The sequence below is a fragment of the Dufourea novaeangliae genome, unplaced genomic scaffold (assembly GCF_001272555.1).
Source record: "Dufourea novaeangliae isolate 0120121106 unplaced genomic scaffold, ASM127255v1 scaffold84, whole genome shotgun sequence".
Taxonomy (NCBI): Eukaryota; Metazoa; Arthropoda; class Insecta; order Hymenoptera; family Halictidae; genus Dufourea; species Dufourea novaeangliae.
In genome coordinates, this window is record NW_015373964.1 from 1,748,749 (window position 1) to 1,773,836 (window position 25,088).

The 25,088-nt window shown below is 38.5% G+C and overlaps 1 protein-coding gene across 2 annotated transcripts in view; it reads right to left on the reverse strand.

Annotated features, from left to right (window-relative positions):
- The window catches only part of LOC107186701 (calponin homology domain-containing protein DDB_G0272472), a 202,379-nt gene extending 186,119 nt beyond the window's left edge, over positions 1-16,260 (reverse strand). For both annotated transcript variants that reach the window (XM_015574635.1, XM_015574632.1), the window contains exon 1: positions 15,938-16,260. The gene's annotated coding sequence lies outside the window, so the exon portion shown is untranslated. The remainder of the gene's footprint in view (positions 1-15,937) is intronic.
- Between the last annotated feature and the right edge of the window lie 8,828 nt (positions 16,261-25,088).

Here is a 25,088-nt window from a genome sequence, read left to right on the forward strand (position 1 = left end):
TAATTATGAACAGTGTTACGTTTTTGCCAAATCGTCCAACATTGAACGATGGACCGATATACAGGGTGGGACAATAACTTTGACCACCTGGAAGATCTCCGTTATTTTTAGAAACATGAAAAAATTTTATTTAACACTGTTTTACGATCTTGAGGGGGCTATAACGTTGCCAATAACAATTTTTTATGAGTGAAAGAATTTCGAAGATTTTAAGGACACATTAATTTTCTTACATGGAATTTTATACTTTCTTATCCCTAGTAGACCATCAGACGTTTAGACGATTACAACGACCTATGGTACAAGGTCATTCGATAGAGGAGTAAAAAAAAAACAAATAAAGGATTAAAATAACGATTCTTACGTCATAAAGGCTTCAGCCATTCGACAATTGCAACCTTGCGTCGATGCACACAGACACCACTTCGAACACCTCCTATGACACAATAGTAGTTTTCCTACTCTATTAGATAATACCAAATAACCTTGTACACAAATCGTTGAAATCATCTACATATCCGCTAGTCAACTAGAGATAGTAGAGTATAGTACTCCATATGAAAAATATTGAAATGACCTTAAATGATGTTAAACACCCTCCGATCATAAAAAATGGTTATGGTAAATGAAATTTTTTCATATGTATAAAACTAATGAAAATACACCAGGTGGTTAAATTATTACCCTACCCTGTATATTACGATCTGTCACCAGTCACTCCCACCAACTTCTTTTCACTTAGGTTGGGAACGAACGCAGCCAAGATTGTATTCCAACTTTTCAATGACAGTCGAATTTATAGTTTCGATTTTAATTAAGTCTATACGTCACTTTGACAGTTGCGCGCACTGGCAATATCATCTCTTGCCTCGTTTATCTTCGTAAACTTGGAAGGCAGACTATTCATCTATGTTTATTGTCTCTCTAGTTAAATTTTCACTTATTTTAGACTTCTCGAAAGTAATAAAAAATCTCAGAATATTGTTGAATCTTCGTTAGTTTCTTAATAATCCGTCAACGATATTATTCTCCCTTGCAATTAAACGCAAGTTCAAACTTTCTAAGTTCATAAAAAATAAAATCAACAAATGTAAAATTTTTAAATCGGTAAAAATGGAGGAACGTGCCAGTAAATACATATTCGGAAATAGTTCTATCGAGCAGGAACGTAGAGGTAGGCGAAAGCAGAGCCAGTTGCAATGGGTGAAAACACGATTCAAGAAATTACGGAGAGGCAGGTATACGAAGAGCTAAGCAGGTCAGGTGGAAATAAGCGCAAAGCCCCTCCAGTAGCTGCCAAAAGATTTCATCTTCCGCGGATTGCTTTTGTTATATGTAAGTTCTAAACTGCTAAGATTCTTGAACTGCCTACACTGCTTTCACAAACAACCAAATAATGAAAAATAGTACCAAAATATTTTATCGATAGAACTTATCAATATACGTCAGTAATTATGTGTTAAACAGTCAGAAACAAATTAAGACGCACTTGAGAGAACTCTAAATGAATTCAAATTTTTTTATAGTTTAATTAATTTAAAGTAGATTACTATTTCCTACAAATGAGACTATGTATTTACAAATATCATAATTAGACTGCGGATGTTACGAATTTATCGCAAATATGAATGTGCAGAACACAATAAAAATTTTATATTTTATACCTAGTAACGCCGTTAATAAAGGAAATGAATGTGTAACTTAATTTCAGTTCAAAATCTTCGGTTCATTCAGTTCATAACTTCATTTGCAGAAAAATATCGAATCTAATCATAATTTAAATATGTTCATGTTTTATTCATTCAAGCATAAAACCTTCAAAATTCAATGCAACACTTAGAGTTCCTTAAATGATGCCGTTCCACGTGCACTTAATGTAACATTTAATATCGCGTGGAATACTGTACTGATTTATATTACCATCGAGAAGGAAATATTATTTTAAACGAGCATGCTGAATGAATCGTGCGGAAGCATTCGTTCTAGCATCCTGGAATTCGAATAAGTGTTTAGTGTATCGGGACCATGCACGGTACACCTTTCTAATAGTTGGAATGCCGCGAGGAAATTGTACGGTGTTCGAGAGGTGCTCGATTTAAATTGTACGCGCGGCACGGTTCCATCGACCGTACGCAATCGTCTGTCCGATTGTCTAATGAGATTTTAATCGTTCGCAGATCAAACTTAAATTACGGTTAAGCGTGTGCGCTCCGTTTCCACTCTGCTTACCTACCAATGAACCGCGGGAAGATATATGTATGCTCTCAGGAACCGTATCGCCGGACGCTGAAACGGTTCCATTCAACCAGGAAAATCCACCGTTAAATTGTTCAAATAAATATCCGTGTGGAGGTTTTTAGGTTTCGTTTCAGTTCTTGAAATTTTAACATCCTTGTAGGCTCTTTAACAATGTTGTTATATGAACAGAATAAACAGTATTTATAAAGTGGATGTTCGAACTTTTTAAATACTGACGAATTAGAGGAAATTCAGAATTCTACGACGAACCTAAGTAGAAATTCGAACTCCAATTTTACAAAATGTAAATATCTACAGTAGAACTGATTCTTGAAACTTTGAACTAAATTAACAGTTAATTGTTAGTTTTGAATAAACATTTTGGAATTATCTGAATATGTACTTATATTTGACGTGTCACATGAACACAGAAACTTGCAATGACTCGGTGAAACCGAATTCACTCCAGCTACGTTACGTGACAGGGCAGACTACCTATTGTGCTCTATTGTCACCGGATATCCGACGCTTCCTGCGGAATTCTATACAACACATTGTTCTATTACTCGATAAAGGTTGAAAAACCATTGGAAGAAGGATCGTAATTCTATATTATAGACGGCACCGGATCGTCTCTTTCACTTTCAAAAATAATAACTTTAAATTTATTAATGACTCCATACAAATTTATTGGTAAGTCATTAACAAGTTATAATATCAAACTATTCGAAACATCGATCATCTTCAGGCTTACAGCCAAGAAGTTTTCGACTCGTTGCAAAAGTAACATTACTTGGAACTATTAACCCTTAAGTAAGCGCATGGGCGTCACAGCCACTTAAATTTATTTATTTAGTTTTTGTTTCTTATAAAAATAATAAACGTTAATTATCAAACTGATTCGTTCTTCTTTTTAATACCTTTTGGTTTACTTACATTTAAAACAAATTTGGGGTCATTGCAGACTTCATGCGCCCATTTGTACTTTTGCCAGTGCGCCTACTCAAAGGTTAAAAAAGCACCTTTAAAGATGATCGTTATTGTGTACTCTAATACTGAAACATTTGTCGAAAACGAACAAACGAACAATATACGAAAGAAAAGAATTAACTAATTTTATTCAACAAGAAAACAAGTGTTGACAAGCGAGGGATATATTTAGATTCCTGAGACAAGTTTACAGCGATTCAAGTGACATTTTCTTCCGCACAAGTGTTTCTCTTTTTAATTAAACAGGGACACCGTTCTCGCGTAATACGTCGCCGCATATATTAACATGAATATGCATTTTAAACGGTCGCAAAAGTTGCTCTCGTACCGCTATTACTCCCGATTTACATGAGTCAACACGCATAACGATGTTGCACCAATTTACGGAGCTCGCGTCATACCTACAATTCACAACCGCCTCACGTACCCGTGATAAAGTCGTGGCGAGCACCTGTTACTTTGATAAATAAATATCCTGGGCAGTCCACGAACGCGTTTTTGGATTATGCACGATGGAATTTTCAGACCCCAGGAATGCGGCTAAGCACCCTGACAACCGACTACAGACTATTGATTGAAATACTCCCCTTCGTGCGCCAAGGGATTCACCCCTCGAGACTGTTCGCCCCGACTGCGAAGTCAAACAGACTCTGCTATAAACCATTATAAATTGACGTTTTCTTTTTCTCATTCCTTAAACATATTCAGGATATCCCGCAATGAGTAATATAATCAAGGACGTGGTTCTACGTGCAAAAACAAATCTTAAAAACGAATCATTAATACGACTGATTATTATTCAATATTTCTGCGTATAATATTCAGTATTTCTGCTTATATATTCATGACTTTTCTATCGATCTTACTATCTTTTACCATATCGGTTTATATCAAATGGTTGTGGAAAATAAGTAATGACACGTCGCTATCAATGGTTATTAATACACTAACAGAAGTAGTGTAATGTAGTGCTATAATATGATAATCAGTAATAGAATAGTAAAATCAACTACTATATCCTGTTATTAGATGTACCAATCAGAAATTTGGTTAATTTCATGACAAAAAATAATATTCGTTTCTATGGAAATCAAGAATTTCTGCTGTTCCGTTTATATTCATAATGATTTCTCAACACCTTGTGCCGTTATTACTCGATAAAAGGTTAAGAAAATATTTTTAATTTAGAATACATCGTATCGTAATTTTACAAAAATAGTGAATTACTTATTAGTACACCTAACATTAGCGTTATATATGTCATCAGTCTAGTACAAAATAGTAATTAAATAACTTCAAATATTAATTAAAAAATAACGTAACAAAATAATTTTTATATAGTATAAGATATTGCACAAAATTACATAATATTATGCGTGGGAAAGTTAATGTTATTAGATGCATACGTAAAAGCTTGAAACTTCCTGTTTCATGTTTTTATTGATCGCGATGCCTCGCATCTGACATTTGTGTGGGGGGTGTTCACCCTCCACTCTTACAATCCCATGCGTTAGCCCAACACAAAGTCATCGAGGGTGCGCGCATTACGTAATGAGAGAGTAATATTTCCCACATTGTTTACAAACAACAAACGTCACCCTTCCCCTCTTGTGATTTACCACCCTTAATCCCTTGTATTCCCACATTAAAACGAGCTCGAAATATCACCCCATTCTCAGTTCTCATATAAACTTCAATTACGTGATTGCGATAACTTAAATAACAAAGGATTAATGAATAAATTACATTTAATTTTATATATCTTGTAGTTTGTGCAGTAAATTTCATTGAACCTTATTCGAATTGAGGGTATAAATCTTTTTCCTCTCGATATCACTGTTATAACTACTATATGTATATTATATTTTTCGTAAATACAAAAAAGTTTCCCCGAAATTTCCTACAGATTATAATGCCTATATAATTTCTCTCATTAACATTTTCCTTCAAAGCAAAGAGATGATTTTGCCAGTGCTTTATTATATTTCAGCCTTCCTTCTCACGGTATGCAGTCGACTACCTACGAAAAGGAAATCCTTCGGGAGAGGTGCACGCAAAGCGTGAGAATTCCTTTTTTTACATCGCACCGAGTTTTCACGGCATGAAAAAGTGGTTAATCGGCGTCGTTAAAAAAGGGAGCCCCTTCAAGAAGCTATAAAAATCAACTGTCTTCGTAAGAAATCATAAAACTAACGTAACACGTCGTATTGTAATTTGTATTCTTTAGTATATAATATTCTTGCGGTACTGTTTAAAATTTTGAGGTCACTACTTTGCTATTATATTTTACTACAAATTATGAATACACGAAAGAAGTAATTTTTGCAGATCTTAACCCCAAGCACATCTTCATCTTTAATGTATTATCAAATAAACATATTGTCAGTTTGAATGACTCGTATCTCCCAAACTTTCAGACAACTGTGTACAGTATCAGACGAAACTATAACAACTTCAGCATAATAGTTTTTTGACGATTAATTTCTTTAGCGTATCCTGTAGTAATTAACAAAGATTATCGATTTCCTTAAATATTAATAATCATAATAAAATCTATAACCTTCGTTAATTAATATAGAAATACTAAACAGAATTATTACAGTCAAATTGTTATAATTTTGTCCAGTACTGTAAATAATTTTCTTCTTCATTTTACAGAATGAAAACATAGATACAGTAAGTCCACTTTTAGAGAAGTGTCTTTATGAAGTCAACGCCTTAATGTGAGCTTTATATGCAGCTACGGAGAACTCTTGGTAAATACGAGATCCAAAGGAACACTGAAAGGAGGGGAAATGAGAAGGAAAAGCGACATAAACTCGTGGGTGTGAAACACCGGAAGAAAAAGACTGTTTGCACGAGACGTGAAAAAAAGAAGACCTTGGTCGAGCTAGGTGCTGCAAAGAGGACGCACTGCGTCACACCTTAGCACGAGAATTGCTGTAAATACCATCTATCTACAGTTGCACAACTGTCTGATAATCAGAAGACTTTTCTTTACTTTTTTTTTACTGGTGCTGTTTAAAAAAAGATAACATCTGTACTCCAAGATTAAAGTTAAATCTACAATTTATATGATTGTACACACACCAAATGCAGGCCCGCCTATTTCGTTTTATTTTCAAGATGAACCGGATTAAGCTCCGTTGATGAAATGTCAGATTAAATACACAGAAGATGAGGAACAGCTGTGCTGCAAGTATTATGGTGTACACATTATGTAAATGGTCCAACTGGCGTCATTATGAAATGACAAACATGCTGCAGTAGATTAAACAAACTATGTAACATTTAAGATGCGGATGATTTTTCAAAAAACGTTGATTAAAGTTCCCTACAAGCATTCCATTCTTCCAAAAGATTACTAAATTAAATTCGTGCAAAGTATGTAATCGAATCCAGAATAATTCGATGTCGGAATATTCTGAAATTACATTTTTAGAATACTATTGACAATTCAGAGTATCAATGAATGAAAAAATCATATATCTACAAGTAGGACAGGTTTAATGGAAAACCTGTATATTCGCGTAATATGGAGACTGACTAGGTTAGAGAGTTGGAGACTTTAATGAATGGTCAAGACGATGCTGTTGAATCCGCCATCGATTCCCCATTTCCAGCTCTAAATGCAGTCTGGTGCATCCAACGGATCTTACGATTCCATTTAAGATGCCCCAGCGAAAGTCACAGAGCAAGGACTACCGTATAATTTAATCGACTGTTCGAAAGTCAACGTTATTGCAGGCTTTCAAAGGGCGCGCACTGATTTCTATAACACAGCATTTAAAACATCAACAACGCCGTGATTATGCTTTTACCTATCGTTTTCGTAGTGGACTGTGATCAAAGATGGTGCCTCGAATGAGTCAAAAGTAGGCGCTCTTTAACGATGCATCTCATTCCTTTATGTAGTTAGAAGCGAACCGGTTTCTAAACCAGTGAACTAACATCTAGGTATTGATACGTTACACTGAGATATGTGTTTTACAAGGGACGGTCGTTGCATCCTAATTGAAGCTTCCTAGTGTTTCCCATTGCATCGACGGCTAATAATAATGGTATTAAACGAAAGTACATATACAGAAAATAAACCTCCTGTTTTTGCTTGTTATAAATTTCAATATAATTAAATATTCTGATCAGAAATAGCAGTTGACAAGATGAATGTAATATATAAACTGCATCGTTTAAAAAAGTGAAAATGACTTCATATGCTATGTTCTTTGAATTCATTATTATGCAACATTATTGTCTACACGGGAGAGCAGACAAATACCTTGCAGACAGTAAACGTACAATAGATGTAACAGACAGGCTCTGTTTCGAGGAAGCAGCAACTTCTGCTAAATACACTGCAGACTTCAACGCAAACGTGCAGCGGCGCCTGCAGAGAAAACAATAGACAACTTTCTGTCACGTGACGAACTACCTTTGTATACTCAACTCTGAATATCTGTCTACCAGCACAGTGGGAGGGTGTTATTGAACTTGCAAACTTTGAAATCCATATCTACGGGGATCGTATTCTGCGACTACCGTAATTCTAAAACTTCAACTTTCAATACGAAAAACAATATGATTTTCTGTTTATCTTAAACTTTGTTCTTAAAACTCCTCTTGTTTGAAGTCTTTGCGTAGAATTAAAAATAAGTATGCTATTCATATATATTTGTTAATGATGATCGGGCGTTGTCATGACGGAACAGAATTTCTTGGAAATTTATCAGAGGTTACTCATATATTTAGAATCTACATGTACTGTACAGGTTGTCCAAGATAAAGATTGAAATATTTTAAAGCGAACTGAAATGGAACAAAATAACTCATGTTAAATCATGTTCGATTTGCTGGAATTCTGCGGTAGTATTGAGCAGAAATTTATGCATGTATTAAAAGTTAATAAAATTAAATACTTATTTGCCAAGTGTCTACTCATTCAAAAACAAATATTAATTTTACTGTAAAAATTTCCACAATTGCAACTGACGAAATATGTACTTTTTTATCTTTCATTCCTTATTCAGAACTCTCTATCTAGATAATGAATTAGCCCGTCTCCGTTCTGCGGTATATCGAAGGTGTTAATTAAATATAACGAGCAGACTGATGAGTAGACCCGACACCACCGTCGTACCTCTAATCCATATTATCCAATCTACCACAACGCGTTAAATGAATCGTTTAGAAAAACCGACAATTAATCAGACTTCTTAGACGTTTGCCGCTGCAACCTTGATTCCCGCAATAAATACAATTTCTCGCTACTCCATTGTTGCGGCAACTCAACGTATAATGGGACGGTGTCCTCGAGCGCAAGGATTGTCTCGAAGCGGAATCAACCAGTGAGCGTACCTACACCGCCGATGAAACTTCCGTCTTGTGAAAACTTGATCAATAAAAAAGATACGCACAGCCAGTAAGATGAATCAGGAGGAAACTCTGCTACGTCATACCGAGGCACAGTTCGAACAACGAATAGTCCCCGGCAGCACCGAGCGGATTTGTTCTTACACAGCTGGAATGGGGCAACAGGAGGAATACAACACAACATGGATCGCTCCATTGTTGTCCGGCTAATTTGTTACGACTTCTCGAGCATTTTTTTACGTATCAAACAAACGCTCGAGGTACACATGGAACTGTGTGTGGCAGTGTGCTCGCCTGGGTTCTACGGTCACCGTCGAGCGTCGACCTCGTCTGATCTACTTAAGAGAACCTAAGTAAATTTATTAAACCGATAGGGCTTGCGTCGAAGAAAGTGCACACAACGTTTGTAAAAGCGACCCGGCCTCTTAATCGCACGTAATAACTGTCCGTGGAGATCGCTTTCTCGGCTCGATTGTCCGAGGAAAATGAGAATGCACATTGTGCGTTGCCATTGGCAATGTAAAATTGTCGATTCGAAAGGAGTAGCCTTCAAGGTGCAATCAATTGTACTACGAGATGCAATCCTGTCTGTGCTGTGACTATAGAAATTGGTATCATGACGTGACAGAAAGTAAAATAATAGACTGAGGGACTATTGTCAATTTAAGAGATTTTTAGTGTTTCCCTATGGAATTTCTATCGTCAAACTCTTAACTAGTTTAAGCAACTCTTCATGGCTTCTATACGAACAGAAACAACAAGAGTTAAAAATATTTAACGCTAGAACTAGTGAGAATTAACATGTTTCTATTTCTATCACGTTGATTAAAGGAAGGGTTTGTTGAAAATATGCTAATCAGTAAATTAACGAACTTCTTCACTTATACGTTGCAATAGAAGTTGCATAATTATAATTGTTTTACGAACCAGTAATTTTGACTGTTTCCGTAGTTCTAGTGTTAACATTAGTATATAAGAGTTCCAAAGAAACAATAAACGATTTATTAAGACTATCTCTTATAACTTCGAACATCGCATGTTCTCTATTCCTTATCGATTAAATCAGCGATGTATCTACTTCACCTAATTACAGTACTTCTCAGAGTGACAAGGGACACTCGAGACAAAATCGATAAAGATCTGCCGGTTAATTAAGTACCGATCTGTGTTTTCCGTACGAAACCGACCTATAAACCGTACAACACGAAAACACACACGCGTCGCATTCAGAGCAAAATGTAGGATGGCACGATCGGAGGCTTTCTAAATTTGTATCAAACGGCGTCACTTTCACCACGTGATCGATAAATCGCTGGATTCAACCCATTGGTGTCCCGTGAGAGAAAACACAGCATGATCGATAATTTTTCACAATAACTAAGTACGGCCTCCACGTTGTCAGTTCGGATCGATAAGTTCTAGGATCGGGCAATTGGGACCAGTTGATCTATAACACCTGGCGAGATTCACGATTGTAGATGTTACGGAGCACTGTACAGAGTTTGGAGCGAAGATCTGTTTTGGTATCGAGATCTTTCGTAACGGTTCGTTACTAGGTTAGATAAATCTTACGTAACTTAGATTACACGAAAGTATTAATATTGTTTCTTACAAAAATAAATTTCAATGAAACAAATGTAATTTTAAATTGCAGCAAACCTTTTTGCCCCCTAAAACTAGGTCTTTTCAATCAAACTTGTTCCACGATGTAATTTCTGTGTGCAACACAACGGATTCACGCTTTCGATCATTATCACCTTCTTCATCGCGAAACCGATAAAAAAAAACTGGAAAACCAGTGATAGTGGGTGAAAAAGAAACCTCGGTAATTGCACGTTTCTTCGTTTGCTCAATCGGACGCGCAACGAATGGGTGAAAATTGTCATTGCGGTTGAACGTACCTGTGTTCGAGCATTAAATGATATACTTCACAACGAGAATTCCTTTCTTGCAAATTTCGCGGGAATTAAAGAGAAAACGGAAAACTGAAACAATAATTCCACAGCAAATCCAATTTGACGCATTCTGTAATCGCTTTTCGTTTGATAGCTACTGGCTTTTAGAAACCGAACCTTAAAACCGTTCTTGGAAAGAATATAAGTAACCAACCGTGTTTGTCACGCAGAGTCACGTCCCTTATAATAATGATATTGAATCGTGCGTGACAGAACGAATAAACATTTTCCAATGCACTACAAACGTTACACATAGCATTACCATACAATTAAGAAAGCATTCACGATAGATAATATACTTCACAGAATTATTCCAATCACTTGACATTATACAAACTCAAAACAAAAGCAACTCAGACACGATGTCACAGGACACTTTTTTGTTCCATCCACGCGTCCTTGCCATTCTTGTATATATTTCAGTTAAGAAAAAAATATTCCAAATATTTCGTTAAAGAATGATCCTTACAGACTTTTAAAATCATAAAATCTAGCTACACTTCAGCTCTCAAAGGTTTTTTATACTAAGCCCATTAAAAAAAAAAGCCTAATCAACATAAGCAACAAATTACTTCTATCAGCCTGGCTATACAAGTCCTCAACCCTTTTTTATTACCCTCCTCGAAAGTTACGTCTCCTCAAAAAAAATCCAAGATGTTTATCTTTCCATGCTAACACCCATATCTGTTACATAATAAAACCACATTACCCCCTCCACAAGAACACTTAAATGCCCCCGGACTCCGGGGCCCGGAGACCAGAGGACATTCCAATCACCCCGAAACATCGTCAAACCCTCCGCAGACTCGCCTCCCATCCAGAACCCACGGAGGACCAGACCCAATTAATCACGTAGCTCGGAATCCAGGGAATAATCTCCTGGTACTTAACACGTTCAACAAAGAACCAGCCGAGAACGTACTCCCTGTCGCACAAAAGCAACTCCCAATGCTCCAGACTCCTGCGTCGCGAAGAATCCTGTTTTCCATCCATCCTCGATTCACCCTAATGCCTCTCCACCGACGGAGATGCACGTTTCAGGTTTATCGAGAGTCCTCTCTTGGACGTTGTAACGGCACTCGAAACGTCGCTCCTGCACGTCTCTCTTTCTCTCTTTCGTTCCATCTCTCCTCCCAAGCAAGGCTCTTCTTGCCTCTCTGCGTACGCACGGCTGGCTCTACACGCACATGCGTCTCACCAACACACATGCTCGTAAACGCGACACGCCAGCGGCGACCGGTTTATACCCGGGCTCCAAACAAACACGCGTCGTCGAACGACAACGGTACACCGTTCTGCGTTGTTTCATAAATCCCCTCCCCCTGTTCTACACCCCCACCGCTTTTCCATTTAAATCTGTAATATTTTTTGTTTTATGTGGAATGAAAACGTGGTTTTGGAGTATGGGATTCCTGACTGTATGAACTATCCCATATGTGAAACGTGTTCAAATATTCTTAGGTTTGGTTTAGATAGAGGCTTAGGATGTTTTTGGAATTTTGTTTGGGCCTTAATATTGGAACAGTGTATTAGAATGTTCGAATCTACGAAATATCAAATATTTAGATAATTGAACTTTTTGGAGTAAATGGAACTTTTAAGGAGTTCAACGTATTCTCTTGTAATTTAGAGCTAAATTAACCTTCATCTGTCCCTCATTTTTACAACTTAGTTTGTGCCTCGGTGTCAAATACAGTTGTAAAATATTAATGTACTGAAGAGATAAGTAGTTAAATTTGCAAGTCCTTTAAAATAAAATGCTAAATTTACTTACACATGACAGAATAACAGCATTTCTTAAAAGAAAAATGTGTCAAATTGACACAAGGCACGGATGAGAGTTAAAATTCTAGTAAAGCCTGGGACAGTATATTCTTTTAAAAAATTCTATTATGTGAAAGTATAATAGCATTTCGTGTTTTAATTTTGGCCATGGAATTCTGAATTCGAACGTCGTAAAAGTAGGTATTTAGTCGATAAGGATGCTTCTTCACATTCTTGCACGTACATCTCAAGGATGATTAAACGTTTCTTACGGGACTGCTACTAAGTAGGACTACTCTTATGTATTAACATACAAGAAGTGAAATAAGAAGAGAATATTAATTTGTCTGGAATATTAATCAGTATGGAGCAAAAAACACTGTAAATAGTCTAACCGTGTTATTGGAGCACGTAATAATCGGTACCATAAGCAATATATTGCAAATTTAGTTTTCTGATGGTACTAAATATTTATAAAAATTTAAGAAATTATTTTCCTCTATTCAATATGAAATACATTGATTAAAAATTTGGAAATCAACAAAGAAATAATCAAAATTACATTCGCAACATTCGATTTTGCCACTCCGTCAATATTTTACAGTCAAATTCTTTTTCGATTCGAGATTGGTTGACGTGATGTCCAGCTGAAAAACTTTATTGTAGCTTTAAACGGTACATTCGTTCAAAAAATATTCACGATTCGCCCGCAAACCACAAGATTACGGAAACGTTCCAACGAATTAAACTTTAATGATAGGCGATGTTTCCCTAGAAACCGCAATCCAGTTGCAAGATTGTCATCCGATCGTACAAGACTATTAAAGAACGTCGTCGCTACTTTTCAAATTCGTTGCTTAAACGGTACCGCGACCCAGTCATTGCGTCCAGTTGTTCTTAACAGCTTGTCACGATCCATTTTTAAAATAAATAATTGTGATTGCTGGAAAGGGTCGAAAAGATGACATTCTAGCAGAAACAACATCGTAATTCTTGTTGCATTCGGACGACAAGACAAAAAGTACGTACCTACGTACGGACATACATATTGGAATTCTAGAATATTCAAATAAAAGTGTTGTTTCAATTTTATTATGAAATTAAAATATGATTTTCGAATATTGACATTTGAATGTTTGAATATTCCAATTTAAATTTTCCAATAGTGAAACTAATTTTTAACCGTTCAAGTAATAGATATTGAAAAACTGAAATATTTAATTAGGGGTTAGAAAATGGACACTAGATTTTAGAGAACGGCTTATGAATCAAATTTAATGGATTCGTCGATGATCTTGAAAAAAGTATTTCATCTACTCCGATTTCTACATACAAACAGAAACCATAATTGGAAGTAGCCACGGAGATATTTCTCGTGTTTTGTTTACGAATTAGTCAGAGGGTGACTACATGGGGTGCCCTACGAGACATCTTCTGAATCATTCGCGGAGCCAGAGAGCGTCTTGTCTGTTACTAGTTTTAGACGTCCGTTCCTCGGGCGGGACGTCCACATTTACACGACAATTTAAACACTGTTTACCACGTAACACTTGCACCCAACAAGTGGATACGTGACACTCACGGCCAAACAAGTAAGTGTTGTCTACACGCTAGGCAAATGGTATTTAAATGCCAAGGGGGCACTGAGCCACACTTTGAAAATACACTTTGATAACGTATCGGAGCATCTTAACACGCAACAGAGTTTACAAACAAACTGATAAAGAACAAAGACAAAAATCGTTAAAACTTATCTTTCTAATGAACTGTTCTACCAGGAAAGTTGTAAAAGAATAATTGTAAAACAAAGGGTGTTCAAGCAAACTTTCATGTTCATAGTTTCGCAAGAATCGATATGAAAGTAATTTACTTCGAGACATACTGGAACAAAAATATGGCTTTACAGTATTCTTAATACCTGACTTCTATAAGGTGTATCGTTTAACTAATGTAACAAAAAGTCTTTGAGTGTTAGACATGATACATAGAGTCGAGTTTTATTATTTGTTTTGCGACTCTAGTTTCTCGTTTTTGATAATTAAATAGATTTTTTCGTATTCAACGTAACACCCACAACAAACTCAAAAACCAACAACATAGAGGAAATATTGCATTCATATATGTATATTATTTTTATCTAAAAATCATGAAACTATTTTCAACGGTCTATTATTTCAATCCCTTCCTTTGAACGTTCAACATCAACACAAATCTATACGACTACCAATAAAGCAGTTGAAAGTAAATATTGACACAAAGTCTACCGAATGCCAATAAACGCGTCAGACTGCGTGCAAAATAAGACAGAATTTATTACAAAAGCAACATCGGGTAACGCAAAATAGAAAGTGACATAGGGATAATCCGAAACCAACCGACGCTAACAAAGTACCATCCTACATTTCTTGATTTTCCGAATTTTCATTCTTAAAATATCAGGATGAATTTCGGTGACGCCGAGTGGCAAACCGAACGCATATCTGTTCGTATAAATCAGAAGGGCAACTGTATAAAAATATAAACAATGATCCGTTGAAAAGTGTCCAAGAGCTAAAGCGATCCAGGATTTGAATCCGGCCGGCAAAATAACGTTTCGCGTAATTTCAGGGACTGAAGGAAGCCCGTCGTTTAAGTGTCAACACTTAGTTTAACAGAAAATTTCGTATCATTTCGCTGGATCTCACAAAGGGCAGTCGGCTTAGACGTGCTAGACTATTTACGCATCGGGACGCAGAAATGTCCCGGCGTTACGACTTAAACGACCATCTATTATAGATCACAGACTGTAATCGCCAGTCAGTGCGTGCCCACTTCGTCTGTATGCCTCCTGAACACGACCTATCGATAAATATACCATCTATTTTCGACACCCTTTAGCAGCGCTAATCTACCCCCAGCTTCTCTAAATCACTTTTATCCCATTAGCCTTGCTGAGTTCGTTCCACTTTACCAGATCAAAATGGCAGTATTTTTAAAAAATACAGTTAAAATAGAAATCGCTATTCCGAGAAAGTTTCGATGTACATATACATAGCTCCGATTATTTCTTGTCGTGTCCAAATGGACAGTTTACCAACGGCGGAGAAGGATCATTCAGACGTCACGTATAGACACACAAATCAGATTTGAAATATCGACTAATGATTTAGAAAAACAGGACGAATTACCTGCACGCACTGAAGAAACTGGCACGCAATTTCAGTTCTATCCTACCGTCGATGTCCGATCAATTAAACAGCTTCATCGCATATCTACGTTTTAACGATTTCGAGGCAGGATTCTGCGAGCCGCGTCATGGATCGTTCGTGTTGCAATTACGCCGTTTCCAGAAACGATCTTAACCTCAATTACACGTGCACGTTTCCAAGCGACGGGCAGGTGAGAAGCGCTCGAAACCGCGGTTAATTCAAGGTCCGACTCCGTTTCACTCCTGACGTTTCATTGACACTCTAAATTACTCGACCGTTACAACTGAGAACGTTCGAAAACGCGAAAATGTAAACGCACTTTTTAGTGGATAGACATTTCAACCGGCGGAACACCGGAAATCGGAACGGAGTCAGAATACATGCAACGGTTTCCCGATGCTCCGAATCAAACGAATTAGAAATTCATCCTACCTTTGAGAGAAATTCCCCTTGTGGGATGTCGAGTAATCCACTGGCAGCCAGAGGGGTAGAAATCCACAAACAGAACAGCCCCCGGTGTCCTCGATAAAAAAAATCGTGTCCACCAACTAAAATCGTACGCACTGAATCGTTTGTCGGCGTTGCGAGGTTAACACGAGCGAATTACAAAAAAAAAGAACTAATCAGGAGCCACTGTGAATTTCGTTCGAACACGAGAGAGAAGTTTACGTGTAGCCACCTATTTACGGAGAAGAATCGTCGCGAACAACGGTCAGGGACGAGCGAAGAAAACCGACTGAACCGGCTTACCGTGAATACCGTGAGGGACTGACGATGCTGTTCGATTGCTGCGCGCTTGTTCCGCAGACTCTGCGCTCGGCTCTCGACGCACCCGCTCGACGCCGCTCGACTACCTCCGGCAAGCTTCGACCTTTCTCGAGTCCTGACTTCGAGTTCCAGAGAGAACATAGACCGGCCTCAGGCTTGGCAACCTCGACGAACTTTTGCTCGGGTCGAGGCCGTACGAGCGCGTTTCTGTTTTCGTGCTGGAATTAAAGAGCCCCCCATCGGGATCGGTCCAATGATAACGCACAATGCACCCCCGCCTCACTGTTACGCAACCGATCGGCCTCATTCCTGGAAATCAGACCTGATTATTGTGTATATTATTTGAAATGAAAAATCAGAGGCATCGAAGAATAAATTATTTCAAGTACAAAATAAATTGTTGTTAATACTTTAGCCCTAACAAAGCCGGAGTGAATTGTATCGACTGTGTGAGGTATTCCACACTGAGGATTTTACTATATGTATGTGGAATTCCACACTCTGATATTTTGAACGCAAAAAGATGTATCATATTTATACGAAATTCATTTGTAAAAATTCCTTGCGAAAAGGTATATTTGCTCTCAGAAAATATAAGGAACTACTAATGTTTTTTAAGCTACTGAAATTTAATTGTTTAATTTATCTACTCACCCTCCTCTCCGTGTAACTCCACACTCGGGAAAAATTTGCTTTGCCAACTCTGAACTGTACCATACCAGCTAGACAGTTTAATTCTGTTATTGTATAATTATGAAATAACTAATTCATTTATTATTTAAGCAGTTATTTATTGACATAATACACGGACTTGGAATGCGCGACCTCGGAGACGATCTTCTGTGTAAATATTTGTCACTTCGAATGGAATTTAATCTTTGGCAGTAGGAAGAATGATAAGCTCGTTTGGTAGCTATTTTTCTACGATCGATAAGCCGAAAGGCCATCGGCCTCGAACTTCGCCCTTTGATCGTATTTGAACGCAATCGGAGCACATTTGCTTACCCCGGAATCGAACTTTTTGTAATTAATTCCTTAGTTTAAGCGTGATGTCAGCTCTTTGTAATGCACAGCGCAATTTCGATTTTTTTTTATTTCACATGGTTAGTAAGCAGACTCGAGAAGCTTCTGAAGGAAACAAGTTTGAGTAATGTTACCAGAACTCATACTATTCAAATGACAATTCCAAGTAAATTAATTTTAATCCTTAAGCAGCAATTCTTTTCGTTTTTTTATATTCAGTAACAAGAAGTATTTTAAGAAGAAGATAGGATATATTCGTTGCAGGAAAAGCAATTACTATAAGAAAAAGTACAAATTTTTATAGAGGTGATTCAATCTTGTACTCTTTCTTCCACATTCCGAAATTTTGAATTATGATCGCTACCATTATTCATTATCGTCAATTATAAATGAATTTTCAATGAAATTTCTTGGACGAATGGAATTGAGAATGAGCTAATGTCCCTACAGTGTCGAGCTCACACATACACGCCACGAATCCAGACGATGGCTCGTTTTCATTCGGCGCACGATTGTATGCTGTGTCGGTGGCTGCGAAATTGCGTCGGATGAAACCGGTAGCGAAATAAAGCTATACTTCTCCGTTCCTCTAATAATAGAGTAGCGCAGCGCCGCGTTGCTTCTAGATTAAATGCTGTCTAGGACCTGAAAAAGAGCCAAGGTCAAGACGTTCCCCGAGATTGAACGGTCAAGCCGGGATTTATTACCAATTTCGAGCACTGATATAGGGCGTGTTCCTTCTACCGGAAAGGGAAATGAGGAACAAGCATACTAAGAAACATCCTGACTCGCCATTCGATCGCCCGTTCCAGACAGCTCGTGTATCGAAAGTCGATGGGAAATAGAAAGTATGTAATGCCATCTTTGTTCTCCGAGTTTAGCCGGTGAAAAGTTGACGGCGGTGTACAGGAGGCAATGCACGTGCGATCGAGTCCACGGTGCCGCAAAAGTTCTAGCGAAAATGTTGAAATTCCTTGTCCCATCAACATGTTGGAATTCTATCCATTGACGCAACTCAGTTACCAACTTTACCTTGTAGTGACTCGAATTACAAGAATACTGTGATGTCTTTTTAGGTTAGATGTTTCGAGTAACTTACTGATCATGGATAACCCCTAGTTCCCATTAAATTTAATATTTATTTTTACAGAAATTAACTGATTGCGGATGACTGTCATAAATGACAGTTTTACCCGTTAATAATCCGAAACTGTTGACGCGATAGCTGATATGTACACGATAGTAAAGAATCGAAGCTACAAAACAGTCACACGTTTACAACATGTGGGTAAATCAGTCGAACAGAAGGGAGCAAGCGAAACAAAACCTAAATATTTTTACGACGTTGGAACCCGGACTGCCTTGTATCATCGTTGTCTTTAATGTCTGTATTTGCTTGGTGCCGTATTTAGAAAAGAAACCTTCAGCCAGACTGTGTGGGTTAATAATACCATTTTATGAAGTCACATGGCAGACAGTTAACTCATCTTCTTGTCAGTTACATATCCTCCTTTCTTGGAGAAACAAAAAATTTTATTCATCATGAGTTATGATTCATAGCGATTCTATAATGAACTACAATTCCTCGAATCAAAGAAGATCTTTTACATAATTTCTATTAAATATTATACTTTCCAATGTAGCTACTTTCAGTAATGCCTTTTATTATATTCTTGGTTAAACTTCATAGGGCGGTGCAATAGGCATAATTGTTTAAAAGGAATCTCCACAGTACGTCCCGAATGCCCAGAGTTAATTAACTATGATACGCATGGTGTCTACAGCGGGTATAATGCAGTCTTATTAAAATTGGATTCCGATAAAACCGAGTTCACGTTCGCAATGAAAACCGCCCTATGGCGTTCTCGGGGATCCAGTCGTTCGCATGATTCTATACGCGGCTACTGAAAATTTATAGCGATACCAAAGGGCACGTGGGGTATGCAAACGAAATGGACGATGAACACGGTGCATCGCTGTATAATTAGCCGGTATCTTTTAGAGCGTGTTACACGGGAGAGCCCGTAACAAATGCCTCAAAGATATTTTATGCCAGCCGGTAATCCCTTTGACGTTCTATTGGTCCATTACAACGATTCAGGCGATTAAACAGCTTCTCGAAAACTTATTGCAATGTATCGTATTCAAACGTGGCCACGTCTCTACGTCTTTGTCGAGTCGCGTTATTACCCTATTAACAACAGCAACGCCTCTTATTTGCGCATAAAAACGTGATTAGTGTATAATCAACCTTTCAAAAATGAAAAATCAAGGATGCTTAAACGATCATCGAATGTTAATTTTCCGATAATAGGGCGTGTTTATTAATCGTTGGAATCTGAACAACGGAACTGGAAATCTCTGTTTCACGCATCGTTGCTAACTCTGTCGGGATAAACTTCCAAAAGGCACCCACACTCGATGTCCCTGACCATGATATGTTATCAAGATCACATTCCCGAGTAACCTTCAAACGGTTTAAATCGCCGTTCATTGGTTGTTAATAAGTTATAAATAAAAAAATACTTGAACCGCCTCTAACCAACTGCGATCAGTTTAATGCTTCAAAGTTGATTAGAGACGGTTCAAGAAAAAAATAATTCAGAGTTAGTTAGTGACAGTTCGAGAAAAAAGGTATCATTATTATCACCGCAGATTTTTGGCAGAATTCAACAACGAACTAAGCAATTTATTCTACCACTTTGTTTTTTAACTAGCTCTAACGAACTCAGATCAGTATGTATAACGCTTTTCAACAGTATATTTTAAAGACACTGCGTTACAAAAGTTTACATTTCTGGAAAAATTATGGTACGTTTTTCAATTTCTCGTTGTTAATAACTTTTTAATAACCAATGGACGGCGGTTTAAACCTTTAAAATCTTACTCAGAAGGGCGACCTTGATAACATATGTCAAAGTCAGGGTCATCGGGAGTGGCTGCTTCTCGGAAGTTCACCTCTCCGTCGAAGTGCAAGCCTGTTCCCACTACTCCTTACCCTCGTGGAACATTGTTCCAATTAGAAATCGTTTAGCTACCTAATTTCGGTAATCTGTCACGCATACACCGCATCATTATCCTCACGAACATCCGAAGTTGCGATGGAAATTATGACCGGAGAGTTTAATGCGTCTCCGGTGTTCTCGGTATCTCGTGTGCATCGGCCACGAATCTACGCGCGAGCGTAAACCAGACAAGAGGAATGTACCCGTGGAACGCACGAAAGCGGGTTATCTCGCCGGTTAGTCTAACAGGTGGATATTCTGTGCCGCCGGTAAACACACGGAGTCGATAAATGTGGCCCTCCTAGATTTTCTAGTCGACGGTATTCTAGATAACAGTCGGAAAGGGAATGGAAGGAGGGGAGAGGGTTGTTGTACCCGTCGGCTCACCGTCTGTAATTTCTCTCGCCACAAAGCAATTAAAAATTTTTTCCGTGGCTATAGAGAGCCGGAGAGGCCGGCGTTTAGGCCCGGTAGAGCTCCCGTGTTCCGACGAATGCAACTTTTGTTTTTCCTTCTCGCCCTTTTTTCCCCCTCCCGTTCCCCCTCTCCACCTGTTTCTCGCCCTGCCAACCGGGCCCAGGCGAAACCCACCATTATCTACACGAGCGAAAAAAGGACGAGCATTAATATATATTCAGAAGATCCCAACGGGCCGCTACAGATCATTATCCCGTGGAGAAGTGGACGGATAATCCACCTTCGCGCGCGAGCGCGGTTCTTCCAGAGCCTCTTTGTTGGCCACACGATCATCGTTCGACGCCACTCTTTTATTTCAACGCCTCGCGTCGCGAGCCGGGTCGAGCTTCTATAACGGAATGGAATATTCTGTTATTCTGATCCAGTGAAATCTGAATACACGACTCGATAATAAAGAACGCATCGCTCGTTCACAGAGATTACCGTCCCCGTTCTGCTCCGTGAAGAACCATGAAAAGGCGTACGTCCACGGGTCGAGCCAGTGGATACAAGCGGAAAGTTTTATCGTTAATGATTTACAATGCAAACTTTCATCGTCAAGTTTCGCGATATCTTCTGCAGTATATTTTGCTTAAGTCAAGGAAAGTCGATAACTAGGTGTCCAAACGCGAAACGACGTAAGTAGAACGAATTGGGGGGACGGTCGTTTGAACTGACCCGAAATGTTGGAAGAAACAGAAACGTACATCAAAGAGTTTCCATGCCCTTTATTTCTCGAGATTTCGCCAGAGAATACAAGCACAGTCTTTCCCGGAATATCCGTTAAAGGAGAAATGCTCGTAACTTCTTTCGCGCCGTGGATGCAAATGAAAATATACTCAGGCACATTCGGCTCTCTGTGTCTGCGAACAGTCATCGAAAATCCACGGTATATACATACATATATGTACATATATACACGTGCGCGACAGGGACACACGTTTCGAGAAAGGAAGGCGAGGGTGAAAGACGAGCCAAATGTATATATGCGTGCATAGTCAAGGAGGGTCGAAATTATCCTGGCGGAGACCGCGTCGGTGTGCCTGTGGGCTCTCGCTTTAAATTACAACCAGGAAGATGCTGGCCCCCCCCCCCCGACCATCTGGACCCCTTTGTTTCACTCCGGTGCTCGTCCTTCCCCAAGGCACGCGATACGTACACCTCAGAAATCCCTCCTCGAGAAAATGAAAATAAAGGACACCCCGGCCTGTTCCTCTCTTTGCTTTTGCTGAACCATCACGTGGGGAGAACGCTTCACGGAGCGTACGGCGCGGCGGCTGGAACGGCAGGAAGAAACGAGAATGTTAAGCGTCGTGAAGGATTTTTCAATCCTTTCTTGCGTTCGGCCACACTAATTGCTTTAATTGCAAGGGGAATGTAAGCACACCGCAGTGGATGGCCCGTAACGTTCTGACCTGACAAAAAAGGTGGTGGTCATCTCGCCCTTTGGGGTCGTTGTTGGGGATATGCACGGTCATGGGTTTCCAGAAAGGCACGTTGAATCTTTGATCATTTGTGAAAGGCTCAGTATATACAGTGGAACATATTTGAAATGTTGAGTTGGTGCTTATCACGTGTATCAATGAGTAATCCATTATTTCTTTGAATTAGTTACAGTATCATTTATCGAAGTCATATCTGAAATTCTGAATACAGTAAATCATCGATGAGTGTTCGAAGGTTCCTCGGAACTGGACGTTCAAACGTTATCCCCACCACTGAAAGGGTCCCTCGTGGAACCAGTCAAGCGCCCAGTGGTGGGTCTGATGACGTCTGAACGTTCAGTGCCGAGGAGCCTTCGACACTCGTATAATTCGTAGGCAGACGATTGAATTAGTTGCAATAGCTTAGTTTGTCGAAATGACAGTCGCGACACAATACTTTCTATAACCCTGACATGAATTCGTTTTATGCGTATTTCAAAATTACAGATATTTCTGTATTTTATAATTAAGTAGTAAATTCTTCGAGGTAGGTGCGTATAATTTTCTTTGTAACACCTGCTGAAACTTCTGTTCAGAAGAGCGTTCAGATAATCGGCGTATGATATCTACTACTTTCATCGTTTATGATGTCACAGAAGGCAGTCACTCCTACTTAAATGTAAGCTACATATAATTACCGTATAAACAAGAAAAATTCGTCTTGACACCACTTTCACGAATTTAACCGCGATAATACTCCAAATATCATGTAGTTCTTATAATCATCGCATTGGAATTTATCAGTTGGATCCAGTTTGTATGGTTTTTGAGATATAAAAGACACTGGAAAACGAGTCAGATCGTGTCCTCTCTTTTTCACCGCACGAGCCATTATAGTTACACCCATATTTTATACTTTCCCCGTTGGATTCCAAGAGGAGAAATTTCAAAAGTTCATTGTCGTTGCAGTAAATTTGTTTACTTTCCTTCCTTCTGTACTCATGTCTATTAATCTTTATTCCTGTCCCATAATATAGCTCAGCACTACACCATACATAACTATATCCACCAAAAATCATGAAGAAAAAGCACATCAAATTTTTAAAATCAAACTCGTATCTTTGATGATTTATTACACTCTATCAATATGACGCCTGCAACTACCAAGAATCATAAGCATAATGAAGATAACGTTACGTCACCGTTTACGACTAGGTACGCACCAGGTTTAATGGAAGCAACGCATAAACCCCCGGACCTCGTAACCGTTATATTCCAAAAGAAAGGTGCAATTTTACAATCGTTGTAGATAAAACCACGCGACTGACAGTAATCGTCGGGCTTATAAATTCTCGAAGGTGCGATTTAATTTCCCCCGCTTCCCAATCTGGCCATCGTTAAACGAAGCAAGAAAAACGGCGGCACTTTTAAAATCACGTGTCTCACTGAAATGCGTGCTACGCATTCGCGCGTCGGCAGACATCGTATTCATTTGACATTCTAAACAGCGTACGCGTCTTGCCTCGTGCATTCTGATCTCGGTTGGGGGGAAGGAGGGAAAAAGGACTAACGAACCGGCGCAGCTCGATAAATGGCGATGGTCCTGCCTCGAACCAGCGGACGGGTGCTTACGCACATAGCATCCACAATTCGTCAATTCTTTCGATTTGTCGATTCGGACTTTCTAACTACAAAGCAGGAATCCCCCGAAGACCCCCCCCCCCCTTCCTATTGTCTTGCGAAAAAAAGATCGTCTCGACCGTCGAAGAAAGTCTTCAACGAAAGTGATCTCATAACGGCACCGCGTTTATTCTTCATTCTCGTCACATTGTCGAAAGTGATCCTTGTCTGACACATTCCGGGCATCTTGTTTAAGTGTCACGAAATTTGCATGTTCGCGCAGTCTCTTTGCCGGACCGATAGTTACCCTCGCCACTGCCGACAGGAATGTTTTATGATGCAACGATTCGTCATGATTCCAGGAAACTACGTTGGATAATCACGGCAGGAGTGCACACTTGCTTTGGTCTCTGGTTTAACTTTGACCTTCGATTTCTGTCGATCTGCTGTATGAGAATGATAGACGTTCTATTTGCGAATGTTCTGCAGTTAATGTTGTGAATATATGTTTATATAACTTTTGCTTGTCAGTTTCTGTTCGTAGAACGTAGTCACACAATTTGATCGGGAAATACAAGGTGGTTCACATAATGTGATCAGCTCAATTACCTATAAATTGTTGGTTGTATGAAAAAAATATGTTAAGCAAAGTGGTATGGTATCAAAGGGGACACATAATAAATTATATTTTTATCAAGATATATTGTAGACTTTATAGATTTTGTCAAGATAACTGTTGCAATCAACTTAAAAAAAATGAAGGTGACCATTGTACACGATCGGCCAAAACTATGGGACCAGAATTCATGATTGATGGAACAGTAACTGATTATTTTGTTACAATACAATAAAAGTTATGGAATCTGTACATGTACAAATCATTTCCAATCAGTTTTAGCACATTACTTTTATCAACTCTTTGTAACATAATATTCTTCTCGTTCTTTAATGATCAAACCTGGACCCATAATTTTTGGCTGGTTGTGTATCTTGATAAAAATGTAACATATGTAATAACAAACAGGTCATTGCATTATTTGTCCTACTTGATGCCATGCAACCTTTGTTTAAAATACTTTTCATACAACCAATAATATAATCTACGACTAATTCAGGTGGTCACATTAAATGAACCACCCTGTACATAGTGGGATTATCGTGTTAATAATTCAACTATTTGAATGTTTTTATCGTTCGTAGTTTCTCTATCGCCTAAGAAATTTATAGGAAAAATGTTACGTAATCTTGTAACAATATTGTTTCCAACTGAATTTCTAAAACGTAGAC